The sequence below is a fragment of the Mesoplodon mirus genome (assembly GCF_964341445.2).
Source record: "Mesoplodon mirus genome assembly, chromosome: 14".
NCBI lineage: Eukaryota > Metazoa > Chordata > Mammalia > Artiodactyla > Ziphiidae > Mesoplodon > Mesoplodon mirus.
In genome coordinates, this window is record NC_138990.1 from 78,465,264 (window position 1) to 78,483,999 (window position 18,736).

The window sequence follows — 18,736 nt, forward strand, 5'->3', positions numbered from 1 at the left end:
AAGAGAAAGAGTGTTTTGCTCATTTTGCAGCACTTAATAATAAAGGAAAAGATGATGTTAAATATACATTTACATTTTAATTTTAATTTTGGTGGATACAGCATAAATATTTCTGGGGTGTCAATAAATTTAAAAGCAAAAAACTAAAATTTCCTAGACTATAGAATATTAAAGCCTTATGGGGATGGAGTACTCATTCATATACATATTAATGTAACATAAGAACTAGAAGCAGATAGCTAAATGATTATATTAGAGACTGAAATGTAAATATCATTTGCCACTTCATTTCATATTTTTGATATTAAAAAGCAAGAAAAACCCTACAATGGGTATCTTATTTTTTCAGTAAGAACCAAGTTTTCATTTTCAGACTAAAATCAGTCATAGAAATCAATATGTAATGTCTTTACTAGTGTCCTCTATCGCCCCTTACTCCACCTCCTCTCACCAAGGCCCTGAGTGTCCAGGAGAGAATATTCGATTTTATGGTTCTTTATGAAGTTCTTGGTCCAAGAGCCCAGTCTGCTTAAGGCATTAAAGTAGTGTTAACCTAGAAAAAGATGTTAATCCATAAAGACATTGCCCTATATCACAAGAACTAGCTATCAACAAACTGGATTAGGAAAATTAGTAGTATGGTATTTGTTAACATAGCACCAAATTTTAAATTTTGATACATTCTCAAAGCTCTTCAGAGGTGAAAAGTCTAGCAATTCCCATTTACATACTGCTTTAAACAGTAATTTGGAAGTGAAATTATACAAATTCCAAATTAGCGCTAAATACTAAATTAAAAAAAATCAAACTGGTCTTTGAGTGCTAACTCTTAAAATGGAAAAGATGCTATAAAATACATCTATTTTCCACTGCCCAAAAAATCATTCACTCTTCTGGTGATATAATGATATCTTCATTCCCTTATTGTAAATACATATAGCTTATGTGTGTTTGGTGTAGTTGACTACACCCTCAAACTCAATAGCTGGGTACATGGCTCTGTCCCAGACAATCCAAATTTCACACTCCCTTGGCTACAAGGGAAGTGGGCTACTATGAGCCCATGAGATGCAGTGAGACTTTTGCTGGGACTTCTAGGAAAAAGATGGTTAATCTTTTCAGATACACATGACTAAGGATTTAGGGGCTGAAGGAACTGAAGTTATCTTTTGCTTATATAGGGCTGGAGAACAAAGCTAACACTGAGGAAGCAGTGCCAAGAAACATACAGAAATTGAGTCTTGATGACATTATTTGAGCCTTGGGTGGAGCCATTCTTGATGCCACACCTATCCTGGACCAGTTTACACAAACCGTAATAAATCTCCTTCCCCCGCCCCCCGGGCTCACCCCTACTTAAGCCAGTTTGAATGGAGTTTTCTGTCAAAATTGAGTCTTAGGGCCTCCCTGGTGGCGCAGTGGTTGAGAGTCCGCCTGCCGATGCAGGGGATACGGGTTCGTGCCCCGGTCTGGGAGGATCCCATATGCCGCGGAGCGGCTGGGCCCGTGAGCCATGGCCGCTGGGCCTGCGCGTCCGGAGCCTGTGCTCCGCAACGGGGGAGGCCACAGCAGTGAGAGGCCCGCATACCGCAAAAAAAAAAAAAAAAAAAAAAAAAAAAAAAAATTGAGTCTTAGCTGATATAACAACTATTTTAAGTGTTTTCCAATAATAAATACACTAGGTCATAGAATTCCATTTCAGAAACAAGGTAAAAACAGACTCTTCCCCATAGATGATTCTGGTTTTTCAAAATCCACTCTCCTTCTCAAGAACCCCCCATCACCTGCTAAGTTCAAAAACCAAGAAAGACTTTATATCTTCTGCCTTTATACTGTCTTAATACAAAAAAAAATTTTTTTTTTGCCGCAAAGGAATAAGAATAAAAAATCAACAATGGAAAAAAGAAATAAGTAATTGGGGGGAGGGGGGAAGTAAATCCTCTATAGAAACTGTAAATAGTATCCAGATGTGCTTTTTACTAAACAGTTAAATGAGAGTCAGAGACTAAAGCTTATAAAATTAAGCAGATTCAACTACATCTAGAATCTAATACAAAGATATAATGCTAAAATCAAAGTTCTTATTTGAAAATCAGCCGATAAAATTAAAATTCAAAGACAAATTCCTTGGGAAATTGAAATGTCTTAGACTTCTGAAAACAGACAAATCACTACATAATTTCAAAAGAGGTAATAGTTAATCAAAATCATAAAAATTATTGATTTTAGGGCTTCCCTGGTGGCGCAGTGGTTGAGAGTCCGCCTGCCGATGCAGGGGACACGGGTTCATGCCCCAGTCAGGGAAGATCCCACATGCCACGGAGCGGCTAGGTCCGTGAGCCATGGCCGCTGAGCCTGCGCATCCGGAGCCTGTGCTCCGCAATGGGAGAGGCCACAACAGTGAGAGGCCCGCATACCGCAAAAAAAAAAAAAATGATTTTAAGCATATTATGTGGATACAACATGCTATTGAGCCCCCAAGTCATTCTGAAAATTTTAGCTAAAGAGGATTTAACAGAGTAAGTAAATGACAACAACTGAAGTCACTTAAGAGTAATACAGAATTAGTACTTCCATTTTCTAGAGATTTTCATGACTTAACTGCTAACAAGAAAGGGAAAAAAAACAAAAAATACACATGGAATAAAATGGAATTAAGATGTATATTGTGCTTCTCATATCTTACTGAAGTGAAATTTTACCTGCATATTTTAGATCTTCTACATTTTAAACACCAGGTGTGTTTGCTGGAATGAATTACAATACTCTTAGGATCACGACGAGACCATTAATTTGGAGTCCGTGTGCAAAAGGATGAGATAAATTCTTATTAGTTGAGATGAAGTAAAATAGAGTGGTTAAGGGAGTTCTGGGGTCAGACTGTCTATGTTGACTCTTGGCACTGTCATTTAATAGGTGTGAGACTTGGACCAACTGTACTGAGGTTCAGTTTCCTCTCTTGTAAACCTGAGATAATAATAAGTAATAATCTTAACATGTACGCAGTGCTTATCATAAGTGCCAGGCATTTTTCAAAGACTTTTACATATTAATTCTTTAACTCCTTCTTAGGAGATATTAATGTTCTTAGGAGATAAATAATAATAACTCTTGAGATTCCCATTAGTTTGACTTGGAACCTGAGAATCTGAGTTACCTTTGAGACATCCATGGGAAACAATTATACGTACAAGTCTGGAGCTTGGGATGGAAATATAAACCTGGAAATCTTCTAAAAAAGAAATTACCTAGGAAGAGTACAGAATAAGAGAAGAGAAACTAAGACTAACCCTTGGATTTCCCTGGTGGCGCAGTGGTTAAGAATCCGCCTGCCAATGCAGGGGACACAGGTTCGAGCCCTGGTCTGGAAAGATCCCACATGCCGTGAAGCAACTAAACCTGTGCGTCACAACTTCTGAGCTTGCACTCTAGAGCCCACAAGCCACAACTACTGAGCCCGTGTGCTGCAACTACTGAAGCCCGCGTGCCTAGAGCCTGTGCTCCGCAACAAGAGAGGCCACCACAATGAGAAGCCCACACACCGCAATGAAGAGTAGCCCCCGCTCACCACAACTAGAGAAAGCCCGCACGCAGCAACGAAGACCCAACGCAGCCAAAAAATAAATTAAAAAAAAAAAGACCAAGCCTTGTGGAATTCAAAAATTTAGGGTTCTGCAAGAACAGCAGCAGCTTCTGAAACAGATTAAAAAAGCAACAGCATTAAGGTGTTGGTGTGAGGTATATGGTGTCCTGGAAGTGCAGAAGAAGAATGTCTCAAAAAGTAGGAAGTAGCAACAATGTCAAATGTTGCTGAGAGGTCAGGTAAGATAAATACTGGAAAAGTGTCATTGGATTTAGCAATATGGAGATAATAAGTGATCTTCTGAATCAAGAGACTTTCTTATCCTGAATCATACTGCTTCTCCTTTCTGATATACTTATTAAAAATAATATTAAAAAATAATTTTTGTGTAGTAGATAATAAAAATCAAACCAATTAAAATTTAACTGGGGATAAATAAGTCCTCAGAATTTACAAGTCCTGTGATAAAGACTTACATGTAAGTACATTCAAAGATTTAAATGAAGCCCACAACCTCTTAAGTTGTATCACTGTGATCAATGAATTATCTCTTGACTCAGATTGTTTTCTGACAATTTTACTTCATGGAGAGTTTTTCCATTTGACAATTCTTCTTTAGAATTTAGCCATGATGACTCAGGGCACCTAGATGCTATGAAGGAGCTTTCAATTTAAGAAGTAGGAGGAGAATGAGGGGGCATATTGAATCATTAACAGCCTATTCAGTTTTGAAAACTACGAAATCCTTTTTGGAAGCCATTTTAAAACACAGCTTCAAGAGGCAAAAGCCTTAAAAAACTGGTCTTTTAAGAGCTCAACTATATGCAGATAAACTGGCGTGCCATTTCTACAAGAGATACAATCAAGAAGCTTCAGCAGGGGCTTCCCTGGTGGCGCAGTGGTTGGGAGTCCACCTGTCGATGCAGGGGACACGGGGTTCGTGCCCCGGTCCGGGAGAATCCCACATGCCGCGGAGCGGCTGGGCCCGTGAGCCATGCGCCGCTGAGCCTGCGCGTCCGGAGCCCGTGCTGCGCAACAGGAGAGGCCACGGCAGCGGGAGGCCCGCATACCGGAAAAAAACCCCGAAGCTTCAGCAAAATGGGATTTACTTTTTGTTGAGGAAGCGTTGTTGGTGATGAAATTTTAAAAAGGTAGTCCACCTCAAAATTAATAACTCCTTCAGTGAACTGACAGGACTAATTCAGAGACTGAATCATCCCATTTTAAACGAAAATTACAGTAAAGCAATAAGTAAATTTGAAAAGCTTTCAGATACATGAAGTCCGTCTATAGGGCTGTGGTTCCTAATTAGAAGCAGCCAGAACTTTATAAAAGAGACACATTTCACACGTTTTCTCATGAATGATAAACTTAACTTTGTAATTTGGATGTTTTGGTCCTTTGGTAAGTTTTAAAGTATGGTAGTGAGGGACAATTCGAAGAAAATCCATTATGTTAACTGTAGTCTAAAATTAAAGAAAATCAGCTTTGAGTGTTTCCAGTACATGCAGTTCATTAACTCTGGCGTAAACCCCCAGGAACATGAAGTACTGTGAACAGTATCTGCCAAGAACCAGGAGTACGACACTAAAGTTTTGAAGAACCACACACCTTCAATTGTTTTCGTTTATTGTTAAAAAATAAAATTAAACTTAATTGTGCCTTCTGAAGATTAAGCCAACTGACATGCTGAACACTACAACTAGCAAAAAATCAGGGTCACTCACCTCATATTTCATTCTACGGAAGGAAGAAGTTATAAATGACTTCACCATATTACTGATCTTGATTCTCCTTTCCTCTCGACTGTCAAAAAGCAGCTCAACATGAGTCTAGACACAGTTTTTCCCCCAAGGCCATTTATGATTAACTATTATTACAGTGATGATGAAGTCCCTGATTGTCTGACATTTGAAAGACAACAACATACACCAAGAGCTGAAAACAGCTTTTGAAATTCCACTAGGCTAGTTTAAGTATAGATCTGGATAGATGCAGGATTAACTTATGAGGCTTTCAAATCAATGAGTTTATTACTGTTTCCTACATTACTGAGTTCAAAAAGTATTCCATCCTATAGGTCAGTTAGTGCCAGCTAATACAATATACCATCCCTCCACCAGAATACACACCAAAAATAGCACAAGATAAAAAGAAGCTACGTACATAAGACACAAATAGGAAAAGTGTTACACTTGCCATCTACATGTCACTTCTTTTAGGCCCTTAATTCATTCCAAGCCCTCTTTATAAATATAAAAAATGGCAGACAAATGTAGAAAACACTGTATAAGAGCAATGGACACTACTAAAGCTGGCGAAGGAAGATAAACAGAGCCAGTGAGAGTGATGGAGAGATGAGCATGAGAGAGAGATGAAGTGAGAGAGGCAGGGATGTGGAATATGAGTATTTGCAATGCACAAGGTGAAAGAAATAACCTAGAACCTGATGCTGCAACCATCTACAGAGCTTAAGTAATAGACTGAATTTCCATATAATTCTTAACTACTGTTAATCATCATCATCAATTCCAAGATGAAGTACAGGCTTTATCATGGTCATAATGTTTAAATCAACATGAAATATAACATCCCTTTTGCAAAGCAACTTATTTTCTTAAAATGGAAGGTGTATTACTATTCTCTACTTCATTTATAAGTTTGAGTCTAGCTCATTAGGTCACGGACACTTAAATAGATTCAAGTTACAAGAATTATCTATCTGTGGTCATGTTTACTATTTTGTGAGAACCGATTTTTTTCTTTCCTTCCTTCTCTTCCTCCCTCCCCCCTCTCTCTTTCTCTTCCTCCTCCCTCAGAAGTTATTTATTCCACAAAAATGGAAATGAAAAACAGATTAATAATCCTACCACCAAATCAAAAGACTGAAAGCTATTTCTAAAATGAGCCACACGTAAGTACAGTCACCACTTTAGAGCTTCAAAGTCCTTTCTGAAAAACTACCACCATTTTTATTTTACAGATGAACCAAAGATAGCTTTTTAAAGACTTTCAGAGTTAGTGGAAAGCCCAGAAATTAAACATGGGCTCTGTGTTCCATGCTCATAGGTTAGTGTTTAAAACCTATTAAATAATCCAGCCTAGCAGCTCAAGCCTAATAGTATGTGCAGTATATGAAGAAAGGGTCTGGCTATCTATCTACCTATCTATCCACCAAAGGGACAAAAACTCTTGAGTGAATTAAAGAACTAGATTCCTAGCAATTTTCTGAAAAATAGGAAGCTTTGTTAAAGTATTCCTTTTACAGTTATATACTTATATGCGTAGTGGTCACTTTTTGCAATCTATTATGTAATAACATTTCACAAATTCCACTTAACCCATTATATTCTACACATTATTGGTTAAAGAAAATATTGTGCCTTCCCATTACGCATAATTAACTAGAAAAAGGATGTTTTCTTTATTCAGTGTTATCAGTAGAGTAAAAACCACTGAAATACGTTTAGTTTCTCAAGTTGGAAAACTTATTCTTATAAAAAAAAATGAACTAGTATAAAAGTATTCAAAACTAGTAATCTCTACACGTACATAGCCCCCCCCCCCCTTTTTTTTTTTTTTTTTGCAGTACGCGGGCCTCTCACTGCTGTGGCCTCTCCCGTTGTGGAGCACAGGCTCCGGACGCACAGGCTCAGGGCCATGGCCCACGGGCCTAGCCGCTCCGCGGCATGTGGGATCTTCCCGGACCGGGGCACGAACCCGCGTCCCCTGGATCGGCAGGCGGACTCTCAACCACTGTGCCACCAGAGAAGCCCTACATTGCCCTTTAAGTAGAAGATTTTAAAAACCCATATTTATGGAAGACTTTTTTCTGGGGGTGGGGCTTTCAAACATTTGGAGGATGAGGACTGATTTTTCTATAATTTTAATAAAGATTTAAAAAGAGGGACTTCCCTGGTGGCGCAGTGGTTAAGAACCCGCCTGCCAATGCAGGGGACACAGGTTCGAGCCCTAGTCCGGGAAGATCCCACATGCCGCGGAGCAACTAAGCCCGTGCGCCACAACTAGTAAGCCTGCGGGCCACAACTACTGAGACTGCGTGCTGCAACTACTGAAGCCTGCGAGCCTAGAGCTCGTGCTCTGCAACAAGAAGCCACTGCAGTGAGAAGCCCACGCACCGCAACGAAGAGCAGCCCCCACTCACCGCAACCAGAGAAAGCCCGCGCGCAGAAACGGACCCTAACGCAGCCAAAAATAAAATAAAGTTATTAAAAAAAAAAGATTTAAAGAGAGTTCTTTATGGGAAATCAGAATGTTCTTGAAAAAATTACTAATCTGAGATTTGAAGCATGAATACAAGAAGACTTGAAAGCCAGATTCCTAACACTAAACGCGTGCTAGTCTTTCAATTCCCAAGTGTATGCCATTGCAACAAGAAAGTTATACAATTTCATTACAACGATAAATGTCATCTCTTCAGTCTTGGATGCATGACACAAAGGAAACTTATCAGCAATGACTGTTTTGAATACTTAAGAAATATGCATGGTCTTGTATGTATATGGTATGTGTTTTAATGTATGAGACAGAACTTAAATATCCAAATGAGTATAGTCTCTTCCATATTAGTCACTCTCACAGGTTATATCCTTACTTTAAATGATGCTACAATTGTCCAGAACATTATTAAAATTCCTTTTTAGTCTATGGGTGGATCTGATTTTCAGAAACAGTAATGGCCTTCTCAGAGTAGATGTGACACTTACAAACAGCCTGAAGTTATTTCCTATTTTCTTTCTGTCAAAATCCTTTCTGAGTCATATCTGATAAATAAGGTATCATGTGGCTAATACCTCTCTTTTCCTTAAAAACAAGGCGGAAATAGAAAGTAATGAGCTCTGTTCATGAGTGGCTCTTAAACTGGCTTAGAAAGCAATTAAAAAAAAAAAACCAAAAAAATTTGAGTAATGCTAGTATTGTTGAAATAAGTGTAGAGCTTCCAGGGGGACTAAACTAGACTTATTTTAGATAAGTGAATAAAATAAATATCTTTACTTTAAAGGAAGGATGGACAACCAAGTCCTATACCATCTAGTCTCCTCTACCCTTCCTTTATATTTGACTATCCCCTGCTATTCTCTCTCACTCTAACCCAGACACACTGGTTTTCTTGTAATTTCTTGCATTCCAATCAAGCTCCAATCTCAGGGTCACTGTACTCACTGTTCCCTCCACCTGGAATGTCCTGCCCTAGGATTACCTGCAAGGCTTTACTCCCTCACATCCTTCAGGTCTTTACTCAAATAACTATCACTTTCTCACTCTCATCCCACACTCACATCCCACATATTCCCTCTTCCCCCTTTCTGCTTTATTTGTGTGTGTAAAACTTAATTATGGAATTTTTCAAACATACACAAAAGTAGAGAGAATATAAGAAATCTCATGTATCCATTATCTAGTTTCAAAAATTTTTTGATATAGGGCCAATATTGTTTCATCTATGCTCCTCTCCCCCACAAATTATTTTAAAGTAAAAAAATCCAGATATCATATTTTAATTCATAAATATACCTCCAAAAGGTAAGGAGTCTTGTTTTAAAACCATAAAACATTACTACACCCTAAAAAATTGACAATTCCTTTTTATTAAAAAGCCATCAATGTCCAAATTTCCCAAATTTTTCATCAATGTCCTTTTACAGTTAGTTTGCTCAAAGCAGGATCTAAGGTCCACACAATACATTTGGTGGATATGCCCCTTTAGTTGCTTTTAATCTTATATCCCCCCTCCCATTTCTTGTTATTTATTCTTTAAAGAAACCAGGTCATTTGTCATTAAAACACAAAATATTTTACCTTTTTATTGTCTGTGTCTTGTTATTAGAATGTAAACACCATAAGGCAGAGATTTTAGTCTGTGTGATATCAGCATCTAGACCAGTGTCTGACACATAAAAGGCATCCAGCAAGTACAAAATGAATATTTGGCATTCATGCCAAAAGCCCACCACCCACCCGACTGCAGAAATTGCTAATCACAGCACTCGCTCCTGCTGAGTCTGAACCAGGACTCCCAATTTTCTAAACGTAACACTCCAGGCAGTCACTACCAGGCAATCAGATTTGGTACCCAAGATGAAATCCATTGGCTATATCCCTGCTTTAGCCCCCTTCAAAGTAAGTATACTTCTATCTCTAAAACAGATTCACATACCTAGTATTTGGAAATTTAGCTGAAGCTCAGCATAATAAATTACTGACTATTTCTTGTCAAGTATGTTTAAACATTTCTTAGCTCATTTTAGACAATTTAGGGGAAAAAGCAAATTGCAGCCAAAAAATTAATAGAAAAAGAAACTGCAGAGCATGGTGGGAAACTAGGGGGGTACTATATATTTTTAGAACTAGCAACATCCCAAGAGGTTCATTATAAAATAAAAATCAGCAATAAATTCTTTGAAAAGGAAGTAAATTACATGTGTACTCAATTAAAAACTTTTAACTACATGAATGGTCACGATTAACTGAGGAATGACAAACATCAGGATTTTCCCATAGGCACCAGCAACATATTCTATTTTTCTGTAAATGGTATTTTGAGGTGTAAAAAAGCATTACAGGCGTGATACAAGGAGTAACATGTAGAACTCTACTTCTCTGAAACGGAGTTTATGGTGGCAAAAAATCTAAAACATCATGTACAACATTCTGAAAAAATAATCAGGTGTTCTTAGGCTCATTTGTAATTCAGTTCTCTTAAATCACCTGATGAAGCTCTTTTCCTCTTAAGTTTATTTCTGAAGGAAGCTATGCTAATTGAAGGGCTCCAATCACATGTTCATCAGTTACTTCTATTTAAAAAGAAAAAAATTAGAAATTCTCTGACTCAGGAAATCTTGTGCTTTCTCTGTATTACTTGTAAATTCATTCAGCAAAACCAAAAACTATGTAGGACCTACTAAGTGCAATTATTTTCAGCCTTTGGAAGGAACAATTGTTAGAAGGGATCTTTCAAGAGAACATAAAACAAGCTAGTGGTACAACTTGAAATTATATCTAGTTCTTTCAGTGTCCAATATTTCTTGTTTTGAGGTTCCCACACATTAGTCTGGGGAAAATGTTCTCTGGCAGAGGTCAAACTTAAAGAAAAACAATAAACCTCCACTACCACATGGGTAAAAAAAACCCCAACAACCCAAATCCTTTGAAAGAATGCTTTCTATTTACTTTTCCTGTGTGATATATTTAGAGAGAATCATGAAAAGATGGCTAGAGATCTACAAACAGAAAATGCTAAGTGGAATTCACTGTTTACAGACTTTAGCTAGAATTTTGTCCCTTATACAATGTTGTCAGGAATCTGTAATATTGTACTCTATAAAAACATCTTCACCAGGTTTCCTTCATTCTACTGATTTTCTTCCTTCTTTCTACTGGCTTTTAAATTTGTTTTATTCTCCTCAATTAAAAGACACAAATGTAACTTTATGAAATAAGATGATTTTTCCAAAGAAACTCCTAGAACCATCTCTCAGTGCCATCATGTGTTTGTCATTATGTTTTCATATACACAGTTAAAACAGATGAAATAAAATAATCCATATAAGGCTTTCTGATTTAATAAATATGAGAATAGGCCTATATTGATATGCCATGGTAAGATGTATGTATGCGAGAATGTTAGATGGTTTTCAATTCTATCTCCTCCAGCTTAAAATCTCTATCAGTTACAGAAGCTTCTGTCTGAAAACAACTGTTCACAGAGCAGGACTACTATAGTCCTTATCATCTGACCTACTGGACAACCACAGTAAGGCATATTCTGAATTGACAAACTCTTCATATACAAGTGACATTCTGACAACCTGAAAGGAAGCTGAAACAAAGACAAAGGCAAACACACTCAGGCTTTCCCTTGAAACTTGGCTCAGTAGCTCAGCAGTACTAGACTCAGTTCCCTGCTCTGTACTTTTCACTCATTTCCTTTAAGGGGTCCCAAAGAAACTAGGAAACCTGCAATGCCAGCCTTTGACAGTCAACACTAACTTCTGCCTTTGGATTCCAGTGACTGAGCAGACATTCTGTTAGTAGCTACCTTAAAGTACAAATGCCTCTGGCAAATCTGGTTTGTAAACGCTACAGAAAAAGCTCAACATAACCAACTGTAAGGTCACCTAAATGAAAATTTTAAGGAGAGCACAGATTCTGCCCCCCACCAAATCCGCTACTAAGGCACAATTCCCAGATCACTTTTTTTTCAAGTCAATAAATACTACTATTATTACATTACAGCACTTCTGTAATATTAATAAAAACCTAGGTGACAGTTTTCTCTTTAAAAGTCTTAAATTTATTAGATGAAGTATTATAACCACTTCACTACATACAATTTTCCATACACTTAACTGTATGTTCCAAACAACTTATTTTTCAATTTTTTAAACTCAAGATCTCTTTCAACACACTACAGAAAGGGGACAGGTTAGAGGATTGGGGGGGAAATATTAAAATAACAAATGTCTTTTCATTTTCTGATGGGACCACCAGAATCTAAAGTCTCGGGGCAACTATAAAATACAAAATTAAATTCAAGAGAATTTAGGATAAGAGAAAGTACTGTTACTACAGTTCTGATCATTATTCATCTCAGGAAATAACTAGTAGAAATGATGCTTGATTTAAAATTTTAGTACCTTCCAGTTTGGTTCAACTACTAAAATAAACAAACTTGTCCTCAGAATTATGTATTTTCCTCCAGAAGAGGTTTTTGATGTGAATAAAAAACATAAGGAATTCATATGCTGTATTTGTACAAGAAGGACAATGTTTTGAAAGATATAAATCTGATCACACCGAGAAAACATTTTCTCTGTTAGCTGTAAAGAAAACGGCATAAACTGAAACCGAAGAACTGGAGAAACCGAATCTTCTCCACAATTCAAAAATTTAAATTCACACTACTATGCAAACTAAACAACAACAACAACATTCTTACGATTCTGCTCAGCTATAAAAGTAACACATATTCAATGTAGAAAAAGACAAAGCCAGTCCTAAAACAAAAGATCAGCTGCTAAGAAAACAAAGTAACGTTTCGCAGACTAAGAGAAGTACACAGTCTTTGAACCAAAACAAATAGATGACCGTTTCGTACACTTAAAGCGTCAGTTCTTAGCACAACCAGAGCTTTATGGATAAAGTGCTCACTCAATTATCTGATGACTAAACGATGGGAAGGTTGTTGGTGCTATTAAAACCAAGACACATTTCCTTGTGTGTAGTGATTAAAATCTGTTAAGCCTCCATTAAAAAAATCTCTGCCCTCCCTCCCCCAACCCCCATCCCCCATCCCTGCTCTCCCGCCTTGTAAGAGACCTGCATGTACAAAAATAAAAGTAGATGGGTGAGGTGAGTTTGTGATGTACAGTATTTTCCCCACTCGGAGCATTTTTCAAGACTCTTTTGAGGTTTTAAGATTCAAACACTATGTAAGAAGAGTTATTGTCTGAACTACCTAACAATCACCCCGACTTCTTTTAGACTTTAGTTAGCCTGTAAGTAAAATGAGCATCTTTAACTTTTCCACGGGGCACTGAAGAACGAGTTCTTACTCATAGATGCTTTCAGGTCCTCAGACACCAGGTGCGGTGGAAGAGCAAGCGTATCCATCAATTAGAGAGCTCTTCTGGACCTCAGTTTACCCACTTACAGGGACGGGCTTATTAACGTGTTTCGTAGGGGCCCCGGAGGTGTAATTAATTAGTGTTTTTAAGTGCTCCGAGATCCAGAGATGAAAGAAAACGTGAAGGACACGCAAAGATGATGGCAATAATCGTAACAAAAAAAAAAGAATGACTAACTTGGGAGTCTGTGTTATGTAAGGAAGGAAGAAGAAGTTATCAGATTCGCACAAACAAAAGCCCACCACCCCCTTTGTTTCTCTTTTTTCTGTCTTGCTCCCCGCCCCCGCGGAGCTCCCCTCCAGCAGCTGGCGGCCCGGCGCGGGGCGTAGGGCGCGGGGCTCGGACTTGGCCGCCGCGCGCCCGCACTCAGGCGGAGGGGGAGGGGGCGCCCGCCGGCTCCTGACAAAGGCGCTTCCTCCTGCGAGAGCGCGGGATGCAGGCGCCGCAAACTCCACTCTCGGCCGCCTCCGTCGCGGGGGCGCGCAGGCGGGCGGGGAGAGCCGGCCGGCCGCCGGGGGAAGCCGCCGAGGAAGTTGCGCGCCCGCCTGGCCCGCATCCCTCGGTGGCCCCGCCGCGACCCCTCCCGCGGCACGCGGCGGCCACACTCACCGGACAATTACTGGTGGCCGGAACCCCAGCACGGCCCCGAGACCCGGAGCGAGGGGGGTGAAGGGTGCGTGCGCGAGGAGCACGAGCAGACAGCCCGGCGTTCCACCGCAGCCTTCCTCGCCTGCCGGCCGAGCCCGGCGAGAGGAAGTTGGCCGCGGAGCCGAGCGCTGGAGAAGCCGCGAGCGGAGGGAAAGCCGTGGGGTCCGCTTTGTGATGCGCTCCCGGAGGACTCGAGGCAAATCCGAACGCGCGGCGCGGCTTGTGCTGCTGCTGGAGGCGGCGGCGGCGGCGCCCCCCGACGGTTCCTCCGCCTCACACCGCCTCTGGGTCACTGACACACTCGGAGGGAGGGGAGGGGACTAGTTGGAGGGCGGGGCCGGAGGGAGGGGACGGGGCAGGGCCACAGCGGGAGGCGGCGCCGCGGCGCCGAGTGGTCTCTTGGGAGTTGTAGTTCTCTGACTGAAGAAAAAAGGTGTACCTTGTTGAGGACGTTTCCTGCTCGCTCTGCACTGCGCATGCTCGAGGGGAGAGGCTCGGCCCCGCTGTTACTATGCTCACCGACACACTAAGGAAGGGAACGTGTTCATTGCTGCTCCTGGCTGAACAAGGCCCTCCTTGTATTATGGTGCTGTTAGGGATCCCCCTCTTCGCTAGTCTTTCTTACTTCGCTCCACCTCCAACTCCTACCCTCACCACTCATAAGTGCCCAGAGAAATCTGACTTCCTCACCATATCTGGGTCTTCCCTGCTGCTTAATTTTATCCCATGAATTCGGAATCACGAATACCCATTTCCCTCCGTTCCCTCAGGCGAATCCTCTCTGCCTTAAATTCAAGGGTTTCTTTGCTTGTTTTTGTTTTTTTTAACCTAAGACTTGTAGAAAGGTAGTTGCTTCCAATAACTTAACAGTTAATTAGGTTACAAAACGGTTAGGAACATTGCCACTGTCAGATTCGGTAGTTCATTTCTTCGCTCAATTAGTCACATCTAACTTTAAGGCCAGTAAAGGTAAAGCTCGGGATTAAGATCGCTGTATCTTACTTGATCAGTGCAAAATAATCCAGATTTCTAAAATTTTAAGGCCTACAATTTTTAAGAAATACAAATTTCATAAAGTAGAAGTTTAAAAGATAAGTGGAAATTTGAACATTGTTTACGGTATATATATTGGTCAACTTTCATTTGGCAATAAGATTAATCTGAACCAAGGTCTGAGTATGCTGTTGGGCTCATCAGCTAAGTCGACACCCACACAGGGCACCCAGGTGTGAATAGGTGGTGGAGGAGAGTGGTGAAAGGCAGGACATGTTACTGGATCTCCAGAGGACTATAGGCAACCTGTCCCAAGCTCTTTTGTTTTCCTTCTCTGCCTACCTAGAACCCCAAATTCTGGAAGAAAAAGATTAATGCTTAGAAATCAGAAACACAGGAAAAGTTAAGGTTTTCGGATAGAGTTTCGAGATCAAGTATCCTTATGTTTGCAGACCACATAATTATTCATTCAAAAAACATTTATTGAGTATATACTATGTCTCAGGCACTTTATTAGGTCCCAGAAATAGGGATACAGGAATGTAAAAGAAGGATTTATTATTTTTCAAAGTGCTTACTGTGCAGAGGAGGAGCCAGGTAAATAAACAAACTCAGTATGATAAATACTTTAGTAGGAAAGTACACCAGGTGCCTTGACACAGTTACCCCAGACTCAGGCAGGGTCAGGAAATGCTTCAAAGAACATTTAAACTTGAGGATGACTAGGAGTTAGTGTGTTTGTGTGCTTTGGTAGAGGAAGTAGAAGGGAGAAGTGAGTGAGAGCATTGGGAACATAGGTTAGGGTTACGGTTAGGGCAGCGAGAGTAAAGTGCTAGAGGCGTGAGATCAAAGAGTATTTTGGTTCAGCAAAGAGTTCAGCATTGCCTGTGGCAGGATGGGGTTGAAGGGAGTGGCAAAAGGAGACACGAGAAGGTAAAGGAGACAGATCATGAAGAATCTTGTACAATATGCAAAGAATGTAGAGTCTTTTCTAGAAGCAAGGGAAAGCCATGCCAGGATTGGAAGCAGATGAAATTTTGGTAAGGTATACACTTTAGAAATGCATTTTATGCATTTAAAAAAAGATGAGAGCCTGAATTGGCACTGGCACTGGCAGAAGACAGAACTGAGGGAAATCAGACACTATTTAAGGAATAGAATTACTAGAACCTAGTGAGTAAATTGCCTGTGTTTGGGGGTGAAGGGTGAAGGAAAGTTATCAATTATGATGCTTTGGGTTGCAAGCAGCAAAAAACTCAACTCTAACTGGCTTAACCAATAAACCAATATTGACCTGTCTAGATAGAAAGTCCAGTGAAAAGATGGGCTACAGGGCTGAATGATTCAACAGCTCAGTGATGTCATTAAGGACACGTTTCTTTCTTGTTTCACTGCTTTTCTTTCCTTAGTATTGGCTTTACAGTTGCCAACAATTCTTATGGCTGTGAGTTTCACCATCTAGGTCCAAGAAGAGAAGAAGAGCGAGTACTTAGGAAAACTCTTTTAGAAAGGAGAGAAAACTTTCCCAGAAGCCTCAAGAATTGATTCATGGCGGCCAGGGGATGGCATGAGGCTAGTTATCTTAGGATAAAGACATATGCCCTGCCTCTAGGTCCAAAGCTGTGATGACAAGGTGTGGATATCCCAATGAAAATTGAGGTGATTACCTAGAAAAAGAAGAATGGAGGCTAAGAAGGGGAGAACCACAATACCTACTACAAGGAAGGAGAAAGATGATGACTCACAGATGTTTGGCTTGTATGATTATGAGCTAGTGATGCCATTCACTGAGTTAGGGAATACAAGACATTGAGCAGATTTTGAGGGGGAATTTGACGAGCTCATTTTGGATATGCTGAGTTTGAGATGGCTCTGAATCTAGGTGGAGAAGTGGAGTGGGCAGTTATACATATGAATCTAGTGCTCTGAAGAGAAATCTGAACAGCAGAAGATATAATCGGAGTATACCATCATATAGACGGTAACTGAAATTTTGGGAGCAGATGAGATCAGCCAGGGAGAGAATGCACAGCAGAAAAGGAGGAGCCAATAATAGCATCAAGGTATCTTCATGCTCTTCCTGCCTACGTCTTAAGTGCTGGGAACATCAGCACTTAAAGAGTAGGCAGGAAGAGCATGAAGATGCGTTGGAACTAGCAAGAGAACTAGGACATATTACAAAGTAGGAAAATGTAATCTATTACATTTTCAGGAAAAAAACTCAATAAACAAAGCCAAAAATGACAGAGGTGGTAGCATTAGCAGTCAAAATATTAAAACAATTATTATAAATATGTTCTATATGCTGAAAGAGAGAAATTAAAGACATAAAAATGGAATTTCTAGAGATTAAAATTGCAACTTTTGAAATAAAATATTCACTGGATCAGATTAACCCTCAGAAGTAGATTAGGCACTCATAAGAAAAGACGAGTAAACTTGAAGACATAACAGTAGAATCTAGCCCAAATAAAGCACACGAAGAACAAAAACCAAAAAGAAAAAACCAGAGAGCCTTGGTGATCTATGGGATAATACCAAATATTCTAATATATGTGTAACTGGAGTTCCAGATGAGAGGAGGGTGAGAGGGGTGATAGAAAAATTATTAGTAATATAGCTGAAGGTATTTTCAAATTTGATGAAAATTATAAACCCAGAGACTCAAGAAGCTCAGTAAGCCCTCAGCAGGATAAACACACACATTCCCACATGCTCACAAAAACCACTGCAAAAGACATCCTTAAATTGTTGAAAACTAGTGATAAGAAGAAAAGATTAAAAGCAGCTGGTGGAAAAAAAGGTAGGTTATGTATAAGGAAACAAAGACAAAAATTCAGTAAACTTCTAATTAGAAACTATGCAAGTCAGAAGACAATGAAAAGGCAATTTTAAAGTGCTGAAAGAAAAAAAAGTCTGTCACATAGAATCCTATATTTAGAGAAGATATCTTTCAAAAATGAAGGCTAAAGAAAACAAAAGCTGAGAGAATGTTGCCAGCAGAACTGCATTACAAGAAATGTTAAAGCAACTTCTTTGGCATAAAAAACCAAAACCACATGGAAACTTGGATTTATGCTAAAGAATGAAAAGTGCCAGAAATGATAACTACATGAGTTAATATATAAAAGACTTTCCCCTCATTTAAAAAAATTTAAAAAGATAATTGACTATTTAAAGCAAAAATTATATAAGTAGAAGTAAAATGCTTGACCACAATAACTATCTGAACTCAAAGGATGGAAGCAGGAAATGGAATTATATCGTTAGAATTTACATTATACTATTATTTGAAGGTAAATTGTGATAAATTAAAAATGCATATTCTAAACCTTAGAACAGCCCTCAAAAATAAAATAATCAGGTAGAGCTAATAATAAACAGGTATAGATAATAATAGGTATAGCTAATAAAAACAGAAATATAGATGAAATCTGTGTCCCTAATGATCATGGAACTGACATACAGCTCTGGACTTTTCACCTCCTGACTTCTTTTAAGTGAAAGAGAAATAAACTTCTGTCTTGTTTAAAGGCATATTTATTTTGTAGTCTGTGCTATGTACAGCTGAACCTAATCAGAATAGCCAGAAGCCTAAAAGTAGTTTCATCAAGCGTATTTCCCAGAATCAGGCAGACCCGCACATTGCCCAGAATTTGGCCACATGGCCAATAACTTCAACACATGTTCTGGAGTTCATAATTGTCACTATAATTCCAAGGATAGTTCATCCTTTGTATGAACATCACTTACTAGTAATTCTTCAGTTTTTCTTGAAGGAGAAGATACATGTAAATTGCTTAGCATAGTCCTTGGAATATAGTAAATGCTCAGTCAATATATGTTACTTTAAAACAGATCCACA

The 18,736-nt window shown here is 39.4% G+C and overlaps 1 protein-coding gene across 1 annotated transcript in view; it reads right to left on the bottom strand.

The window, feature by feature from the left end:
- The window catches only part of PELI1 (pellino E3 ubiquitin protein ligase 1), a 49,932-nt gene extending 35,769 nt beyond the window's left edge, over positions 1-14,163 (bottom strand). Inside the window, exon 1 of the mRNA XM_082642265.1 lies at positions 13,840-14,163. The gene's annotated coding sequence lies outside the window, so the exon portion shown is untranslated. The remainder of the gene's footprint in view (positions 1-13,839) is intronic.
- Between the last annotated feature and the right edge of the window lie 4,573 nt (positions 14,164-18,736).